The sequence below is a fragment of the Ahaetulla prasina genome, chromosome 15, assembly GCF_028640845.1.
Source record: "Ahaetulla prasina isolate Xishuangbanna chromosome 15, ASM2864084v1, whole genome shotgun sequence".
In the NCBI taxonomy this organism is placed as follows: Eukaryota; Metazoa; Chordata; class Lepidosauria; order Squamata; family Colubridae; genus Ahaetulla; species Ahaetulla prasina.
This window is the reverse complement of record NC_080553.1, coordinates 5,881,222-5,901,207: the sequence shown is the minus strand read 5'-3', so window position 1 is coordinate 5,901,207 and position 19,986 is coordinate 5,881,222. Positions and strand designations below refer to the sequence as shown.

The window sequence follows — 19,986 nt, the reverse complement described above, 5'->3', positions numbered from 1 at the left end:
TGCTTGAGCTGGACTAGAAGACCTCCAACTCCAACTTTGATGTTGTCGTGTCTCACTCCTCCTCCGGCGGCCGAGTCGGGGAAGTCCGTATCAAGCGTGCCTCTGCAGCTCTGCCAAAGTCTTATCAGAGTCCTCAGGGCAGGCAGGAATCCAAGGTGTGACTTCAGCGATCCAGATTAGACTTTGCCTGACTCAGAGAATGCCAGAAAGCAGATCCTTTATATAGGCCATGGGGTGTGGCTCCATGACTCAGCACTTATCCAGGCCTGCCCCTCCCTTCCTTTTGCTGACGTCGCCTCTCCATTCTCCGGAAGCGTGGATCTATCCATTGCAACATTTCTTCTCCAGCTGTTGGTAATCCCAGCTCGTGGCTGGCTTCAGGGCACATGCTATCAGAGGGAGGTTTGTTTGTTTGGTTTGTCCGGGCATGGTGCCAGGGCTGGGGGCTGGAGGCATGCCAGGACATTCTTCTGTACTATCAGTGTCCGGCAGGAGATAAGAGGGGCCCGGCTGCGGTGGGGGGAGCGAGCGAGGCACAACAGATGTTTTATGTTCTCTGCACTCTTTCCAGAGTCTCAACATCCTTTTATATATCATGGTGACCAAAACTGGATGCGGTATTCCAAGTGTTGTCTTATCATGGCCTTCCCAGCCCTTCTCTTTGTGGCAGCTCCTCATATATTGGAACACTGCTATCATGGTCCTTCTCTTCACAAGACTAGCCATGCCCAGTTCCTGCAACTGTTCTTTATAAGTTTTAGACTCCAGGCCTTTGGTCATCTTAGATAGATTCAGATTAACAAAGTTGGAAGGGACCTTGTAAGTCATCTAGTCCAACCCCACCTCCACCCAAGCAGGAGACCCTACACCATTTCTGACAGATGGCAGTCCAGTCTCTTCTTGAAAGCTTCTGGTGATGAAGCTCCCACAACTTCTGAAGGGAACTTCTGTTCCATGGGTTGATTGTTGGAAAATGTTTCCTTATTTCCAGGTTGAATCTCTCCTTGTTCAGTTTCCATCCATTATTCCTTATCTGGCCTTCAGCTGCTTTGGAAAACAGCTTGTCCTCCTCCTCTCTGTGGCAGCCCCTCAAATATTGGAAAACTCTATCATGTCTTCTTTAGTCCTTCTCTTCAGAAGACTAAACATGCCCAGTTCCTGTAACCGTTCTTTATATGTTTTAGCCTCCAGTCCCCTAATCATCTTTGCTGTTTTTCTCTGCACTCTTTCCAGAGTCTCAATAACCTATTTTATATCATGGAGACCAAAACTGGATGCAATATTCCAAGTGTGGTCCTACCAAGACTTTGCCATGTGCCAGGACTTCTCAGTGCCCTATCCCTACTGTCGCTCTCAATTTGTCCTGGCTATAAATCAACGGAAAGCCAGACAAACTCACTTATTCTCTTCCTTCACAAGTTGTTTTCCCAGTGTGATCCCAGTTCATCACCACAATAGCACAACATTTGGGATGGAGAGAAAGTAGAAAGGAAGTGCTTAGAACTTGCTGTGTATTACATTTCCCAAGTTGGTTAGTTTTCCTGAAGTTGTAGAAAAGAGCATCTTCTTGCTTGCAATGGAAGTTGAGTTGGCTTCTCTCAAAAGCAGTCCGCATTAGTTTGTCCCTTTCCTCCGTCAACTAGATGTTTTAAACAGAACTGAGTACGATCCTCAACATGTTTATGGAGATTCTCAACCACCCAGGTTATGGTTGTCTCAAAGGTGCTTTTTCCAAAAGGCATCTGGACTTCCTTGGTTGTTTTTTTTTTCTTTTGAAAACGTTCACTTTTCATCCAAGAAGCTTTTTCAGTTCTAAATGAATGCTGGGGAATTCAGAATTTTTCAGTTAGAACCGAAGAACCTAAAAAAGATGTTGAGACTCTAGAAAGACTGTTTTGGTTACTGTGATATAAAAAATATGTTGAGACTCTAGAAAGAGTACAGAGAAGAGCAACCAAGATGATTAGGGGACTGGAGGCTAAAACATATGAAGAACGGTTGCTGGAGTTCGGTATATCTAGTTTAATGAAAAGAAAGACTATGGGTGACATGATAGCTGTGTTCCAATATCTCAGGGGCTGCCCCAAAGAAGAGGGAGTCAAGCTATTCTCCAAAGCACCTGAAGGCAGGATAAGAAGCAATGGGTAGAAACTCATCAAGGAGAGAAGCAACTTAGAACTAAGGAGAAATTCCCTGACAGTTGGAACATTCAGTCAGTGGAACAACTTGCCTCCAGAAGTTGTGAATGCTCCAACACTGGACGTTTTTAAGAAGATGTTGGATAACCATTTGTCTGAAATGGTATAGGGTTTCCTGCTTAAGCAGGGGGGTTGGACTAGAAGACCTCCAAGGGTCCCTTCCAACTCTGATATTCTATTCTAAGCTTCTTGGTTGAGAAGCAAAACATTTTCAAAGGAAAACAGCGAGAAAGCCCAGTTGCCTTTTGGAAAAACCACTTTTGAGATGATCCTCATCATGATTTCATCGCTCATCACTTTTCATTAGTTTTACTTTTCAGACTTCTCACCGTAGATCCAATCTTGCAACATCCACATTTATTGGGTTGTTAGCTTTTTTTTAAAAAAAAAAGTCTTGATGTTTGCCTTAAATTCATCCAACTAGGCCCTAAAATGTTGCTAATTGCAGTTGGAGAAAATATACGCAGCTCAAGGTTGAACGGATGGATTTTCATAGGCGGTGAAGCCATTTCATTGCCCACTTAGGTAACATCTTCAGTTTTGTGATCTGCAGGAATATACTTCTCGAAATCATAGCAAGGAAGATGTTACCTAGGTGGGCAATGAAAGGTCTGTGAATGAAACACTCAGCTCTGAGAATTTACAACTCAACTGCTTAATTGTCACTTGGCTCCGGAGAAGAGATATTTCTGCTGATTGAAAAGAAGTCCCAATCTTCCATTAACAGTCCTTCTTGTGGTTTAATGAGAGTTGAGCTTAACTATAGTTTTAGTTCAATCTTGGGGATGCTTGCACAGAATCGTTTTGGGTGTTGAGTGGCCTAGAAATGCAGTGAGTAAATACCCAATCCCAAATCCCATTTGAAATCAAGAGTCTGCAGCGTCATCTGGAATGGCTTTAAAAGAGGATTTAGAAAATCAGCTTGACGGATTAATAACGTCTCGATGTAGTCCTCTTTGCGATTTCACTGTCTTTGGCTAAGAGTCTTGACGAAGCAGCCCTCGCATGTAACGCTGACAAATGCCTAATTCAAAAACAGTTCAGTTGATTCTCCAAATGGGATCATCAAATCCAATCAGCCATCTGATTTGCATCTCAAATTCGATTAGAGGCACCTGGGTTGGTTTGATATCGAAGCCCTTTCTGGAAGGCACCAAGAGATCTTCTTGTCCTAGATTTGTGAATAAGCCAGGATCAAACCAGTTTATCTACCCAGAGTGGCAGGGAGACCCATGAAGAAGTTATGGGTGCCCATCACTGGAGGCTTTTAAGAAGAGACCGGACAGCCATTTGTCTGAAATAATATAGGGTTTCCTGCAGGGGGGGTTGGCCTAGAAGACTCCAAGGTCCCTGATATCATGTCTCCCTTGATCCTTCTCTTCACTAGACTAGCCATGCCCAGTTCCTGAAACCCTTCTTCATATGTTTTAGCCTCCAGTCCCCTCATCATCTCAGTTGCTCTTCTCTGCACTCTTTCTAGAGTCTCAACCTCTTTTTTATAGGGTGGTGACCAAAACTGGATGCACTACTCTAAGTGTGGTCTTACTAAGGCTTTATAGAGTGGTATTAGCACCTCACTTGATCTTGATTGTATCCCTCTGTTAATGCAGTTTAGGATTGTATTGGCTTTTTTGGCTGCCACTGCACATTGCTGGCTCATACCATGTTTCCCCGAAAATAAGACTGGGTCTTATATTAATTTTTGCTCCAAAAGATGCATTAGGGCTTATTTTCTGGTTGGGTCTTATTTTGGGGTAAATACGGTACTAAATGCATCTGTCTGGCTGAGAATCTTAACTGGAGCTTATTTTGAGGGTAGGTCTTATATTACGAGCATCCTGAAAAATCATGCTAGGACTTATTTTCCGGCTGGGTCTTATTTTGGGGGAAACAGGGTATTTAGCTGGTTGTTTATTAAAACTCCAAGATCCCTCTCACAGTTACTGCTATGAAGCCTGGTTTCACCCAGTCTATATGTGTAGATTGCTATATCTTGCTGATTTGATTTGGAGATTTGACTGAATGGCCTTCAGACGGAATCTTGGAACCATGGCTGAATCAGGCGGTCGAGACGAATTGATGGTCATTGCAAAATTTTGCAGTTAGCAGCATTGGTGCACACTAGTGTATTTGTGTAGCCACATAGATATTAGGAGGGTGCCTGTTTTGCCCTCACTCCTCGGCTTACCTGGCCTTGTCAGCTCATTGGCATGCTGGTGACTTCATGGAGGTATCAGAATCAGCAAACTTGGAGTGGGGTTTATTAGTGTATGCTCTCCAAAACTGGATGAGTCGAAGTCTTCAAGGAGGGAGCTTGTCTTCAGAGCACTCTTCATGTCCCTGTCGCATAAATTAACATGCATTTATCTTGAGTTAGCAAGCTATTAGCATTAATGTAAACAAATACGGTCTAGATTCCTTCAAGATTGCCACTTTAATCACCAAATAGATGCTCGTGAACAGGTTTGGAATTGGAATTGTTGCTTCTTCTTCTTCTTTTTCTCTTTTTAAAAATGTTCTAATGGGTGAGTTTCTTTGATCCCTCATTTTGTTTTCCTCTTCGGCATCTAACCACTCATAAGTGGTGCAGCTGTCAGGTTTGAATCTCATCTAATTGAAATTAGGCAGATAAAAGCTGAGATTCTTTCGCTCAACAGGGAGTGAAAGCTTCTTCAAGCAACAGTTGAGAGGTGTTAATTTTAGGGTTACTTTTTTTTTCTTTCCCCTCTCAATTCATTCTGGAAGTGCCTACAGCCTTAATCTCAAAGGGATATGAGGAATGTTGGTGGTGTAGGAAAATGGGATGGTTTATTCGCTCCTGAAGATGGTTTGTGGTGGGCAACCAAGTGAAGTATGGATTTGGTTGACCGTGGTTAAAAAATAGAGGAATGGTTAATCAGTTGGGAAGTTTTTCCAAGTTCTTCTGCAATTGGATCAATGATGGTGCCATGAAGATAGTGACCACTTAGATAGATTTTTCTCCATGGTGGATCTGTTCCTAACCTGGTCCTTTAGATCTTCCAACAGTGCACCCATCCACCACCGTACAATAAATTTGTCCACTTCCTGGTGGTTCTCTTCTACAGACAACTGGATCTTTTCACAAGATCTCTCACAAGTAGGATAATTTGAGCCTGATCATTGATGCCTGGAGTGAAAATTCTGGATTGATGTGTTTGAAGATGCATCAGCTTGTTTTCTTGGCTGTCCATTGTATTCTCTGGGGTCTTCTTCAACACAAACCTTCAAAAGCATCAATCATCATCATCTTCTTCTTTTAAAGATCCCTATAATCCCTTGTGGGGTGGAGTCTTGGGCAACTGAATGGAGCTGTGTGTTTACTGGCCGGATGCCCTTCCTGTTGCCAATGCAAAGATATATTCAGCAGATATATTCCCATTGTGCCCAGAGAGAGAAATATCTGCCTCTATCTAAGATGGAACTCACAGCCTTCTGATTGTGAGATGAGAGCTCCACCTCTAGACCAACACACCACTCCTTCAAAAGCGTCAATACTCTTCCTATCCTGCTTCTCCAATTCTTGTTCCCATAGAGTGTCATAGGAGATACCAAATTAGAGGCCACTAATTTGGTCTTTGTCAATATAGACATAACCCAGCATCTGAAAACCTTTTCCAATTTTCTACATTTCTGGAACTCACTTACTGACATTGTTGGGAAATGGTTTTACTAAGAGAGAATGGTGTTGTGTGCTCCCATTGTAGAAGACCACGCTGAGTAAGAAGGTAGGGTCAAATGCATCATCAGTTTGGAGTCACTACTCCCTCATAAGAAACCTAAGCCCAGCCCCCCTTGTATTTCATTGACTCTTATCTGGTGTCAATTCACCATGACTGTTAGTAGACCAGATTCTTCTAAACAGATAGCATGAAGTAAACTCATAGTGTTTTTTGAACTCCATCCTGGCTCCTGATTTCTTGTGTCTACCTTTCCTGGGTGCTGAGAAATGTAGCTTTCCCATGTCACTTTAAAACAAGGGTGTCAAACTCAAGGCCCGCAGGCCGCACCGGTCTCACAGGGGCTCAGATCTGGCCCGTAGGCCCTGCCAGTGAAAATGGAGTTTGGAAGGGCAATGTGCAGGCCTCCCGTGCTCCATTTTCAGCCGTGATGGTAGTGGTGGGATCCTGCGGGTTTAACAACTGCTTCACGCACAATTTTATGAAAACTTTTACCGTCTGCGTTACTGCTGGGGAGTAACCCAGCTGAGGCACGGCAATCCGCTCTGCCATGCGAATCAACTGAGAAGATATAGGTCAGTAAAGCACAGGGGCGGGCCCATCTGATCGTCAGAGTGAACCAGTTTGCCCAAACCGGTCCGAACTGATAAAATCCCACCCCTGTGTGATGGCCTCCTGCAGCCCTCTGCCAGTGAAAACGGAGCTTGTGTTTGAAACAGTATGCTCTGTTTTCATTGGCAGAGGGCTGCAGGAAGCCATTGCACCCGAAAACGGTGACATCGACCTGGCCACACCCCCTAGCCAGCCCCCCCTCCCGAGGTCAAACACAACCCTCATGCAGCCTTCAATGAAATTGAGTTTGACACCCCTGCTTTAAAAGCATTGGGAGTTGCGGGCTTTGGTGGAGTGTAGCATGGGCCGTTTGCATCTCTGAAAGTCCAGCACAGCCCAAGAAGGTCTTGACATCCTGAGCTAATTCTCTGTCCCATTTTTGCTGGACTTCGCAGCAATTGCAAACTCTTGTAAAGGCTCCGCACTGTTTTATTTGGGGGGGCGTGGGGGGGTGCCACTCTCCAAAACCTAGATTCCTCAACGAGATGAGCAAGTTACATTTAAAGGCCCTTCAAAATGAAATACGCTAATCGTGCAGCGGAAGACGAGCGGAGCAGCTCCATTTGATTTTTTTTTTCCAAACGGATTTGCACAAAAAGACCATTCTCAATCCTTAAGATTGATCTGAAAGGCATCTGGTTTGATTTGGTAGAGTTAACTCAAATGTTTTTTTGGGTTTTTTTGTGGAGTCTTGAAGGAAGATTTCATTTGGAGGTATAAATACATTACTTTCTGGGTCAATTTTCTCAACTAAATTCTTCTCGTTTTGTTTGGTGAGTAGCGGTTCCTGCTTATTTTGGTCATTCATGATCTGCTGAACATACATGAACCTGGCATAATGTGTTTTCTGCATATTTTCTGGATTTCAGAAAGCTTGAGGAAGTTCTGAGTGATGGCAGGTTTTCTTTCTGCCTCATAAACCTCACCCTTGCTACATTACTAAGTTCCAGCTTCTCTCCTGTTGTTTAATCTCCATAATGTTAACTTGTTTTATCACTTTAATTTTTTTTTTATTGCTGGATCAATGCATCTGCCAACATGGATTTTTGCTGGAATGCAACTTTTGTTCTCTCTTTCATTCCCCCCCCACCCAAAACACAAAGGATGGTAGAAAGAATGTTTATTTTTACAATCATAATGAAGCGATCCCCGCTGATTTTGCTTGCTGTGACAGATAGATGAACCCAATTTGGCAGCGTCTCGCTGTGCCATCCTTAACAAGGTATCTGGATTAAATGGCACCTCCATGAGAGATGTTAACGGCATTGCGATTTTAGTAGCCAAAGAAAAAGCAAACAGAGCGGAGTAAATAGATATGGATTTTACCTAGATTCGTGGCTGTACGGTTGCAGGGGCTAGATAAAATCCAGCCGTTTCTCTGAGTAGATGAGTGTCAGACCTGCCTTAGCCTGATCCCTTAGGGAAGTGAAACTCTCGATTCCATTTGGTGCAAAGGCACTTTTATTAAGAGATGCTGATTGCAGTAGAGTTCCCGCGCATTAATACAGACTTAACCACTTGGTCCCCCCAGCCCTCCCCGCCCATGGTCTGTCTGTGTTCAGCCAATCCGGCACCGCAGAGATGTTTTTGGAAAGGCTGAGATATTTGGGCTGGTGAAATTCCACTCTCAGTGTCAAGACTGAACCCTAACCCTAACCCTTAATTCCAGGTTGCTTCTCTCTTTGGATAGTTTCCAACCATTGTTTCTTGTCCTGCCCTCTGGTTCTTTGGAAAATAAGTTGACTCCCTCTTCTTTGTGGCAGCCCCTCAAATACTGGAAGACTGCTATCATCTCACCCCGTAATTCTCCATTTCTTTAGACTAGCCAAACCCAAAAACCTGCAGCCATTCTTCGTATGGTTTAGTCTCCAGGCCTTTTAAAGAGTTAATTAGTTAAAAAGGTATTCAAACTATTTTCGTATAATAAATGTTGGTTATATTATTTTCATATAATCAGAGAACAGTATGAAACTTCACAAAGGAGCCGGTAATCTTAAGAATGTGGGGACCCCTGATCTGGACCGAATATATATATTTTGGATGCGAACTTTCATAAGCACTTGACATGATAGTGGTTGAGGATGATGGGATCTTATTTGATTGTAAAGTGGTTGAGGATGATGGGGATTGGCATCTTGAGTAAAGACTAGTCTTGAAGCTTACATTTAAATACAATGTACTCAAATTCAGTTTCCCCATCTTTACTCCTCATTTAAAATCCACCAGTTTGCTTCTCTCCCTCTCTCCTTTCCTTCCCCTATCTGACCCCCAGTTATTTATCCATGATTTCTGCAAGGCTGTTTCTAAATTATTGTGATTTTTCATCCTGATAATAAAAGATGGCTTTTTCGGGGTGGGTGTGGGTAGGGGGGAGAACAGGAAGGCCGGGTTCATAATGCCTCTGTTTTTTATCATTAGAACTAAAATGAATCAAGGGAATAAGGCTCATTTTTAAAAGAAATGACCATCCATAGTTTCACAGCAGAGCCAGAAAATTACAAATATGTGTCTGAAGAAATCTTTCTCCCTTTCTCTCCTCTTTCTCTTTCTCCTTCCCTCCCTCCCCTTTCTATCTTGGTATGTCTGTAAAGGTAGTCCTCAACTTACGGCCACAATGGAGCCCAAAAATTCTGTTGCTAAGCAAAATACTTGTTAAGTGAGTTTTCCCCTATTTTATACCTTTTCTTGCCACAGCTGTTAAGTGAATCCCTGCAGTTAGTCAAGGTTGTTAAATGAATCTGGCTTCCTGTTGTGGCTTGTCGGCCGCCAGCTCCTTCAGCAGCAGAGTCAGAGGAGGAGGAGGAGGAGGCATGGGAGTCAGGGCCAGCATCAAGACAACCTGAGGGCTCCGAGGGGGAAGAGGGAATGGAGCTGTTAGAAAGAGAGAGACAGAGGTGGAGCCTGGGCTATCCGTCAGGTCTCAGATGGAGAGTCAACAACCCCCAGGTCTGGAGGTGGCTGATGAGGGAGACGAGGAACAGCTGGGCCCAGTACCTGACACATGGATGCACAGAAAGTAGAGGAGAGGAGAGCAGTGGAAATCTATGGGCTGGTCCTTGGGATGGAAGAGCCACCGCTGCTAGCGAAGCCCTACCTTAGTTCTGGGGATAAAAGCAGGTGGTGAAGATGAATAGATGTGGCAGACAACTATTCATCTTCTGGCCGGCAGGACTTGTTAGCCTGCATTGAGAGAGAAACTTTTTGCCGGGGCTGCTGGCGCTCCTAATAAAGGAATCTTTGAGTTTACTCCAGAGGGTTTGTTGTGCTTGGGGAGCTGGGTCAGAACACTTTTCCATCGAATCTGTTTGTCAGAAGGTCACAAAAAGGGATCACATGACCTTGGGACACAGCAACGGTCATACGTATGAACCCGTTGCCAAGCATTTGAATTTTAATCACATGATCATGGGGATGCTGCAACGGTCAGAAATGTGAAAAACGGTCATAAGTCACTTTTGTAACTTTGTAAGTGCTGTTGTAACTTTGAAAATCACTCAATCAACTGTTATAAGTTGAGGACAGAGTTGGAGTAGGACTAGGGATAGCAGGGGAGAGGTTCGCCTTCTGCCGTGGCAGCTCACTGGCCTACTTTGCAGGGCTGTTATGGGGATACTATAGAAAGGCGTGTGGGCCATCTGATGGACATGTTCCAGATGCCTGGGAAAAAGGCTGTTACTAAATTGTCTTGGTAGTGGCAACCTATCCTGTATGGGCAGATAGATAGATAGATAGATAGATAGATAGATAGATAGATGATACATGGCTGGAAATAGATAGATATGGATGGAGAGAGATGAGAGAGAGATGGATGGAGATAGATAAAGAGATAGAGAAAGAGAGAGAGATGGATGGAGAGGATAGATAGATAGATAGATAGATAGATAGATAGATAGATAGATAGATAGATAGATAGATATAAGGCAGAAGACACATGGCTGGAAATAGATAGATGGAGAGAGATGAGAGAGAAAAATGGATGGAGAGAGATAGAGATAGAGAAATAGAGAGAGAGAATGGATGGATAGATAGATAGACAGACAGACAGACAGACAGACAGATGGATGGATGGATGATACAAAATAGATATGCATGGAGAGAGATGAGTGAGAGTTGAATAGAGATAGAGAAAGAGAGAGAGAGATGGATGGAGAGGATAGATAGATAGATAGATAGATAGATAGATAGATAGATAGATAGATCACTTTTTTTTCTGTGCCGTTGTAATGGTCACTAAGCAAACTGTGGTGAGGGAGGAATACCTATACATACAAATACATGCACTCGCAGATACTTGGGCCACAGATCTACCTGAGATACAGACACAGCAGGTATTCGCAGATAGCGGTTGGTTTAAAAAACTGGAGTTGACTTTTTGCACAAAAAACACACTTGGTTTAAGACTCAGACTTGTGTGTCTCAATTGTGGGCAAATTGCTGCCAGGTTGTTCATCTTTTCTCCATCCCAGTCTCCATTTTTGGCCTGGCACATTTTGTGAGCTGCAGCTGGTACAGCTGGACACAATGTTTTTGCGATGCTGAAACTCCCGGGCCTCGTAAAAAGTGGAATATTCATGCTCCAGTGTCTTTGCCCAGATTTAGGAGGAAGGGGAGAATATATATATATATATATATCTCCGTTTAGGAGATCTGGGCCACCAAATCTGAAATAAGTGAGTTGCGAGCTGTAAAACATTAAGCTAGTTTCACAGCGGTCCATTGAGTTAAGAGGAAAATGGGAGTGGGGGTCTGTTGGGGAAGGGGGGACCACATCTAGGTGCTTTCTCAGTTTGAAATAGGAGGAGGTCTCTGAGCTTGGTTGTTTTCTTGCAAAAGTTTCATCACTCAACTAGATCACATCAACCAGATCACATCATCAACTAGATCACATCATTAGGAGGAGGAGGAGGAGGAGGACTGTAGGGTCCTTGATGGTCTCTGAGCTTGGCTGTTTTCTTGCAAAAGTTTCATTCCCAAACTAGGTAACATCTTCAGTGCTAGAAGGTCTTGGAGTTTCCTCTCTGTTTATATACAAGTGGATTGCCCTGCTAACTACTGTATATAAGCAGTAAGCAAACCACTTCTACAACTGATGATGTTACCTAGTTTGGGAATGAAACATCTGCAAGAAAACCACCAAGCTCAGAAATCACCAAGGACCTCACAGTTGTCTTCGCCCTCCCCCTCCTCTTACTTCTCCTCCTCCTCTTCAACCTACACTTCCTTGTAGCACTGATGATATTACATAATTTGATAATGAATTTTTTGCAAGAAAACCACCAAGCTCAGAGAGCACCAAGAACCCACAGTCCTCCTCTTCCTCCTCCTCCTCCTCCCTTCAAACCTCACTCCCTGCTGGCACTGATGGTGTTACCTAGTTTGGGACATGAGGCACCTGCAAGAAAACAACCAACCTCAAAAAGAATCAAACACCGTTTGTAAAAAAAAATAAATCTCATGAATCTTAGAAACGTAGCTTGTTGCAAGGTATCGCTGGGTTTTGAGAGGACTTCACCAATATTGTCCCACTCCAAATGTGGAACCCCTCCCCAGCGATAAAAAGCAAGGGGTTTATCAAAGATGATTTGATCTAGGAGATGCCAACAGGTGAACGGCTCACCTTCTCCGTTTTGGCTTGTTCAGCTGAGTGCAATGTCCTGCCTTTTCTTTCCCTCCCAGCCCTTCTGATATAGTGCTGGGATTAATTTACAATTCCCAACACTGCAAATGGGTCTCTTAATTTATAGAGCATTTATAGGTTGAACTATTAATGCTCAGTATTTATGTAGCACTTAGACTGGTGCAGAATGCATTTACAAGTCTTATTTCCTTAATCTTTCAACGGCTCTTTGCTTCAGCAAACCAGAGGGGAAAAAGGAATTATGGCTCGCTCGGTCTTGCGGGCTGACTTGTTGGAAGGAAATGCATGGATGCTCTCACTTCATGGATTTTGGTTCTTAGCATTACCTATCAGGGCTGCTGTCATTTGGGAATTGTATCCAGGCCATTACAAGAGGGAAATTTTATGCAGTGTAGGTCTCCTCTGGATATCTGGGTAGGACAAACTCGTATGTATCGGTTTTGAGAATTCAATTGCACTTTGTCTCTCCTGTCAAATTACAGGGAGTCCTGGACTTACGACCACAGTGGAGCCCAAATTCTCTATTGTTAAGTGAGTTTTCCTCTCCCAGGAGGGGGAGGGGGAGGGGGAGGGAGAGGGGGAGGAAGAGAACAACAACCGTGGGATCCTTGGTGCTCTCTCAGCTTAGTGGTTTTCTTGCAGATGTTTCATGACCCAACTAAGTAACATCATCAGTGCTAGAAGGGAGTGGGATTTAAGGAGGACTGTAACGTCCTTGGTGGTCTCTGAGCTTGGAGGTTTTCTTGCAGATGTTTCATTATTAAACTAGGTAATATCATCAGTGCTACAAGGAAGTGTGGTTTAAGGAGGAGGAGGAGGAGAGGAAGAAGAGAAGGAGGAAGAAGATAACGGTGGGGGTCAGTGTTGCTCTTTGAGCTTGGTCGTTTTATTTATTTATTTATTTATTTATTTAATTTAATTTTTATACCGCCCTTCTCCCGAAGGACTCAGGGCGGTGTACAGGCAAGATAAAAACCAACAATACAAATATACAAGTTAAAATACCCTTTAAAAAACTTATTTAAAATAGCCCAAAGTTAAAAAATTGCCATCAGTTAAAACCCCATTTAAAATTAATAAAATTCCCCTTATTAAAATCCAAATTTAAGCCAGCCCCGCGCAAATAAAAAGATGGGTCTTCAGTTCGCGACGGAATGTCCGAAGGTCAGGTATTTGACGTAAACCCGGGGGAAGCTCGTTCCAGAGTGTGGGAGACCCACAGAAGGCCCTTCCCCTGGGGGCCGCCAGCCGACATTGTTTGGCGGACGGCACCCTGAGAAGTCCCTCTCTATGGGAGCGTACGGGTCGGTGGGAGGCGTGTGGTAACAGCAGGCGGTCCCGTAAGTACCCAGGTCCTAAGCCATGGAGAGCTTTAAAGGTCGTCACCAACACCTTAAAGCGCACTCGAAAGGCCACAGGCAGCCAGTGCAGTCTGCGCAGGAGCGGTGTTACATGGGAGCTACGCGTAGCTCCCTCTATCACCCGCGCAGCTGCATTCTGGACTAACTGAAGCCTCCGAGTGCACTTCAAGGGGAGCCCCATGTAGAGAGCATTACAATAATCCAAGCGAGAGGTAACGAGCGCATGAGTGACCGTGCATAAGGCATCCCGATCAAGGAAGGGGCGCAACTGCCGAACCAGGCGAACCTGGTGGAAGGCCCTCCTGGGGGCGGCCGTCAAATGATCTTCAAACGACAGCCGATCATCCAGGAGGACACCTAAGTTGCGCACCCTATCCTTTGGGGCCAATACCCCCCCCCCGACAGCCAGCTGCGGCTGCAGCTGACTGAATCGGGATGCCGGCATCCACAGCCACTCCGTCTTGGAGGGATTAAGCTTGAGCCTGTTTCTCCCCATCCAGACCCGTACGGCTTCCAAACACCGGGACAGCACTTCAACAACTTCATTGGGGTGGCCCGGGGTGGAAAAGTACAGCTGGGTATCGTCAGCGTACTGCTGGTATCTCACCCCGAAACCACTGATGATCTCAGCGGCTTCATGTAGATGTTGAACAACAGGGCGAGAGAATCGACCCTGTGGGACCCCACAAGTGAGGCCCTCGCGGTCGACCTCTGCCCCCGTCAACACCGCCTGCGTCCGGTCGGAGAGATAGGAGGAGAACCACCGATATCGGTGCCTCCACTCCCAATCCCCCAGCCGGCGCAGCAGGATACCATGGTCGATGGTATCAACGCCGAGAGATCTAATAGGACCAGGGCAGAGGAATAACCCCTGTCCCTGGCCCTCCAGAGATCATCAACCAATGCGACCAAAGCTGTCTCCGTGCTGTATCCGCGTCGGAAGCCGGACTGGAACGGGTCTAGATAGACATCTTCATCCAGGTATTGGGGTAGCTGTCGCGCCACGGCACTCTCTACAACCTTCGCAACAAAGCGAAGGTTGGAGACTGGACGATAGTTACCCAAAATAGCTGGGTCCACGGGAGGGTTCTTAAGGAGGGGTCTCACCACCGCCTCTTTCAAGGCGGCAGGGAAAACCCCTTCCAATAAAGAAGCGTTGATAATCCTCTGGAGCCAGCCTCGTGTCACCGCCTGAGTGGCCAGTACCAGCCAGGAAGGACACGGGTCCAGTAAACATGTCGTGCCGTGAAGCCTCCCCAACAACCTGTCGACGTCCTCGGGAGCCACAGGGTCAAACTCATCCCAAATGAGCTCAACAAGACGTGCCTCCTCTCCCTCGCTTGGATCATCCCAAATTCGGTCCAGACCGTCCCTCAGCTGAGCGATTTTATCGTATAGATAACCGCTAAACTCCTCGGCTCGTCCCTGCAAGGGGTCATCCCGTACCTCCTGATGTAGGAGAGAACGGGTCACCCGAAACAGGGCGGCCGGGCGGTTATCTGCCGACGCAATGAGGGTGGAGGCGTAGGAACGCCTCGCTTCCCTCATTGCCACCAGGTAGGTCCTAGAATAGGACCCAACTAGTGTCCGATCAGCTCGGAGCGACTGGACCTCCAGGTGCTCTCCAGGCGTCTTCTTGGCGTTCATCTCCCTCAGCCCCTCGGAGTACCAAGGCCGGACGAGATCTCGCGGGTCAGAGGCCGCAAAGGCACGACACGGTCCAAGGCCCGCCGCGCCTGTTCCCAGGCCACGACCAGTTCTTCAGCCGTGCCGTGGGCCAGATCCTCAGGAATGGCCCAAGCTCCGTCAGGAACCTCTCAGGGTCCATCAGGCGCCTGGGACGGAACCACCGATAGGTTCCGCCTCCCGCGGTGGTGAATGGCGGTCCGGAAATCTAGGCGAAGGAGAAATGATCCGACCATGACATTGGTTCTGTTACTAAATCATCTAACACCAGATCATTAAGCCACTGTCCAGAGATATAAATCAGATCCAGCGTGCCTCCCCCCGTGTGCGTAGGGCCATCATTTACTCGAATCAGGTCCAAGGCCGTCATGGAAGCCTGGAACTCCCGAGCTGCCGTTGATAACAAGCCAACTGATGGCAGGTTAAAATCCCCCATGACTATAAGTCTGGGGGTCTCAACCGCCACAGCAGCGAGTACCTCCAACAGCTCAGGCAGGGCTGTGGTCACGCAGCAAGGAGCCAGGTACGCGATCACCAAGCCCAACTGATTCCTATAGCCCCACCGCACATAGAGGGATTCACAGCCGGCAATCTGAGGAACAGTGGTCTCCCTCGGCTCTAGATCCTCCTTAATGACAACCGCCACCCCCCCACCCCTACCTTGGACCCTCGGCTGATGAAATGCTCGGAAACCTGGAGGGCACATCTCGACAAGGGGGACCCCCCCCTCTGGGCCCAACCAGGTCTCCGTGATGCCCATAAGGTTTTCTTGCAGTTGTCTCATGTTCCAAACATCATCCATGTTAAAAATGGAGTGAAGTTTGCAGAGAGGAGGAGGAAGAATAGATAAATTAGTAATCCGGTTGTTAAGTGAATCTGTGCTTCCCCATTAATTTTGCTTGTCCAAAGGTCACAAAAGGGGATAACGTGACCTTGGGACACAACAACGGTCATAAGTATGAACCAGGTGCCAAGCCTCTGAATTTTGATCACGTGATCATGGGGATGCTTCCAAAGGTTGTAACTGTGAAGAAATGGCCAGCAGTGACTTTTTTCAGTGTAACTTTGAACGGTCACTATTTATTTATTTATTTATTTATTTATTTATTTATTTATTTATTTATTTATTTATTTATTTATTTATTTATTTATTTATTGTTCCAATTTTTATACCGCCCTTCTCCGAAGACTCAGGGCAGTGTACAGTATAGATAAAACAAATTTTATCAGTACAAATACAAATACAATACAAATACAAAAGAATTAAAATACAATATATATTTAAAAATCTAATTCCATGAGCTGAATATTTAAAATAAGTAGATAAAAGTATAAAATAAAATAGCCCCGCTAAAACCCCGCTAAAAAACCCTCAATTAAAATTTATCATTAGGCCAGCCCTGCTTGATGAAAGAAAAATGTCTTAAGCTCGCGCTTAAAGCTCCGGAGATCAGGGAGTAAGCGTAGCCCCATGGGTAGTTCATTCTTCCCCTGGGGGCCGCCAGCCGACATAGCTTGGCCAACAGCACCCTAAGGAGGCCTCCCTGTGAGAGCGCACAGGTCGATGGGAGGCTACTGGTGGCAGCAGGCGGTCCCGTAAATATTCCGGTCCCATGCCATGGAGCGCTTTAAAGATGATGACCAAAACCTTGAATCGCACCCGGAAAACCACTGGCAACCAATGCAGCCTGCGCAGGAGAGGTGTTACATGGGAGCTACGAGATGCTCCTTCTATCCCCTGCGCAGCCGCATTTTGCACCAGTTGGAGCCTCCTGATGCTCTTCAAGAGGAGCCCCATGTAGAGAGCATTGCAGTAATCCAGGCGGGAGGTAACGAGGGCATGAGTGACCGTGCATCGAGAGTCCCAGTCCAGGAAGGGGTGCAACTGGCGAATTAGGCGAATCTGATAAAAAACTCTCCTGGCGATGGCCGTCAAATGATCTTCTAAAGACAGCCGTACATCCAGGAGAACGCCTAAGTTGCGCACCAATTCCCTGGGGGCCAACGATTCGCCCCCCACAGTCAGCAATGGAATTAGCTGACTGTGCTGGGACGCTGGTATCCACAGCCACTCCGTCTTGGATGGGTTGAGTCGAAGTCTGTTCATCCCCATCCAGACCTGAACGGCCTCAAGGCACCGGGACATCACATCAACGGCTTCGTTGGGGTGGTTCCGGGTGGAGATGTACAGCTGAGTATCATCAGCGTACAGTTGACCACTAAATGAACTGTTTTAAGTTGAGGACTATATCTGCATGCCCTCAAGATGACCCTTGCAGAGGACTTCATTCCCTTTCCCTTCCTCTCATTTTTATCTTCGGGATCATCAGAATATCCTTCTCACCGATCAATTTTTAGCGGAGCGAATTATGTGTGCAATGCACTTTCGGTCTTTAGAGAGGAAAAAAATTGCAAATGAATGCCGTATGAAATCTATCTCCCAGTTTCCTCAAGCTTTCTTGCTTAAATCTTACAATCTAAGGGTTGAAAGGGACTCGGGAGAATATCTAGTCCAGTGCTGGTGAACCTATGTCACACGTGCTAGAAGCGGCATGCGAAACCATCGCGCGATGAATGTGCGGTCTCGCCAGCTCCTCTTCCATGTTCCTGTGCTCAAATGCGCGCCGGTCAACTGGCCGTCGTGTGTGCAGGAGCGGCGGACTCCGGAAGAGCGGTGTTCCGGCACACATGCGCAGGCCGGCACCCAACCTTCCAGGTTGACATTGCGTGCATGTGTGATGGCCAGCTGTTCGTTGGGCAAGCTTCCATGCCAGTATCTGGGTGTTTGGGTGCCGGCTCGCACATGCGCGATGGACCGCCATCTTCTGGGTATTGCCGCTCCTGCATGTGCAAAGGCCAGCGGGGCTGCGCATACTTCACAGGATGGTTTCGCGTGCCACTTTCAGCACGCAGGGTGACACGTGGGAATGCCAAAGGTTCGCCGACACTCATCTAGTCCAACCTCATGGTGGATATTGGCTTGGCAATATTGGCTGGAAAACCAGGGAAGCCAACTCACTTGTCCTGGGTTGGAAAAGACCCCCTGAAATCCACACAATCTTCAGTCTATGAAATGCAAGCCCCATACAGTAAGTCCTCTACTTACAACCACAATTGAGATCAAACTGTGTTGCTAAGCAAGACAATTATTAAGTGAGTTTTTGCCCCATTTTACAGCTTTCCTTTCCCCAGTTGTTAAGTGAATCACTGCGGTTATTATGTTACTAACACGATCGTTAAATGAATCTGGCCTTCCCCCATTGACTTGGCATGTCAGAAGGCCGCAAAAAGGGATGATGTGACCCCTGGGGACACTGCAACCATCATAAATATGAATCAGTTAGCGAGCGTCTGAATTTTGATCACATGACCATGGGGAGGCTGCAAGTAAGTGTGAAAAACATGTCACTTTTTTCAGTGCCATTGTAATTTCGTAGGGTCACTAAACTAACTGTTGTAGGTCAAGGGCTTGTACTTCTTTCATCTCCATCTGACTGAAGCTAAAATGTTCTCCAGATCTTTGTAGAACTTGTAGAAGAGCAGCCAAGATGATTAGAGGGCTGGAGGCTAAAACATACGATGAATGGTTGCAGGAACTGGGTATGTCTAGTTTAATGAATAGAAAGGCTACAGGTGACATGATAGCAGTGTTCCAATATCTCAGGGGCTGCCACAAAGAAGAGGGAGTCAAGCTATTCTCCAAAGCACCTGAGGGCAGGACAAGAAGCAATGGGTGGAAACTCATCAAGGAGAGAAGCAACTTAGAACTAAGGAGAAATTTCCTGACAGTTAGAACAATTCATCAGTGGAATAAACTTGCCTCCAAAAGTTGTGAATCCTGGAAGTTTTTAAAAAGATCGGACAACCATTTGTCTGAAATGGTATAGGGTTTTCTGTCTGAGCAGAAGGTTGGACTAGAAGACCTCCAAGGTCCCTTCCAACTCTGCTATTCCATTCCATTCCATTCTAGTCTCCATTCCATTCTATTCCATTCCATTCCATTCCATTCCATTCCATTCCATTCCATTCCATTCTATTCTATTCTATTCTCTATTCTATTCCATTTCTTTCTTCCCTTCCTTTCCTTTCCCTTCCCTTCCCTTCCCTTCCCTTCCCTTCCCTTCCCTTCCCTTCCATTCCATTCCATTCCATTCCATTCCATTTTCTCTCTTCTCCCCCCCTCCCGTCCCCTCCCCTCCCCTTCCATTCTATTCTATTCTCCATTCCATTCCATTCTAGTCTCCATTCCATTCCATTCCATTCCATTCCATTCCATTCCATTCTCTATTCTATTCCATTTCTCTCTTCCCTTCCCTTCCCTTCAATTTTCCCTTTCCTTCCATTCCATTCCATTCTGTTCTGTTCTATTTTCTATTGTATTCTATATCCCAATTATGTTCTGTTCTGTTCTGTTCTGTTCTGTTCTGCCCTCTCCTCTCCTCTCCTCTCCTCTCCTCTCCTCTCCTCTCCTCTCCTCTCCTCTCCTCTCCTCTCCTCTCCTCTACTGTTATTCTATTCTATTCTATTCTATTCTATTCTATTCTATTCTATTCTATTCTATTCTATTCTATCCCATCCCATCCCATCCCATCCCATCCCATCCCATCCCATCCCATCCCATCCCATCCCATCCCATCCCATCCATCTGTGCCTCCTTTGGTTATCCTGAGAGACGTGTACTCTTGTAGAAGTTTCAGAGCCATCATCGCTCCTCAGTATGATTTCCCTGCAATGTGACTGATGGCACGGGACATTTTCTCTGATACGGCCCCTGTCACAAGCCCTTTTTCAAA

General features: G+C 45.9%; 1 protein-coding gene across 1 annotated transcript in view; it reads left to right on the top strand.

Moving 5' to 3' along the window:
- The window catches only part of LOC131185825 (transmembrane protein 132D-like), a 318,182-nt gene that overhangs the window by 15,427 nt on the left and 282,769 nt on the right, over positions 1-19,986 (top strand). The window lies entirely within an intron of this gene.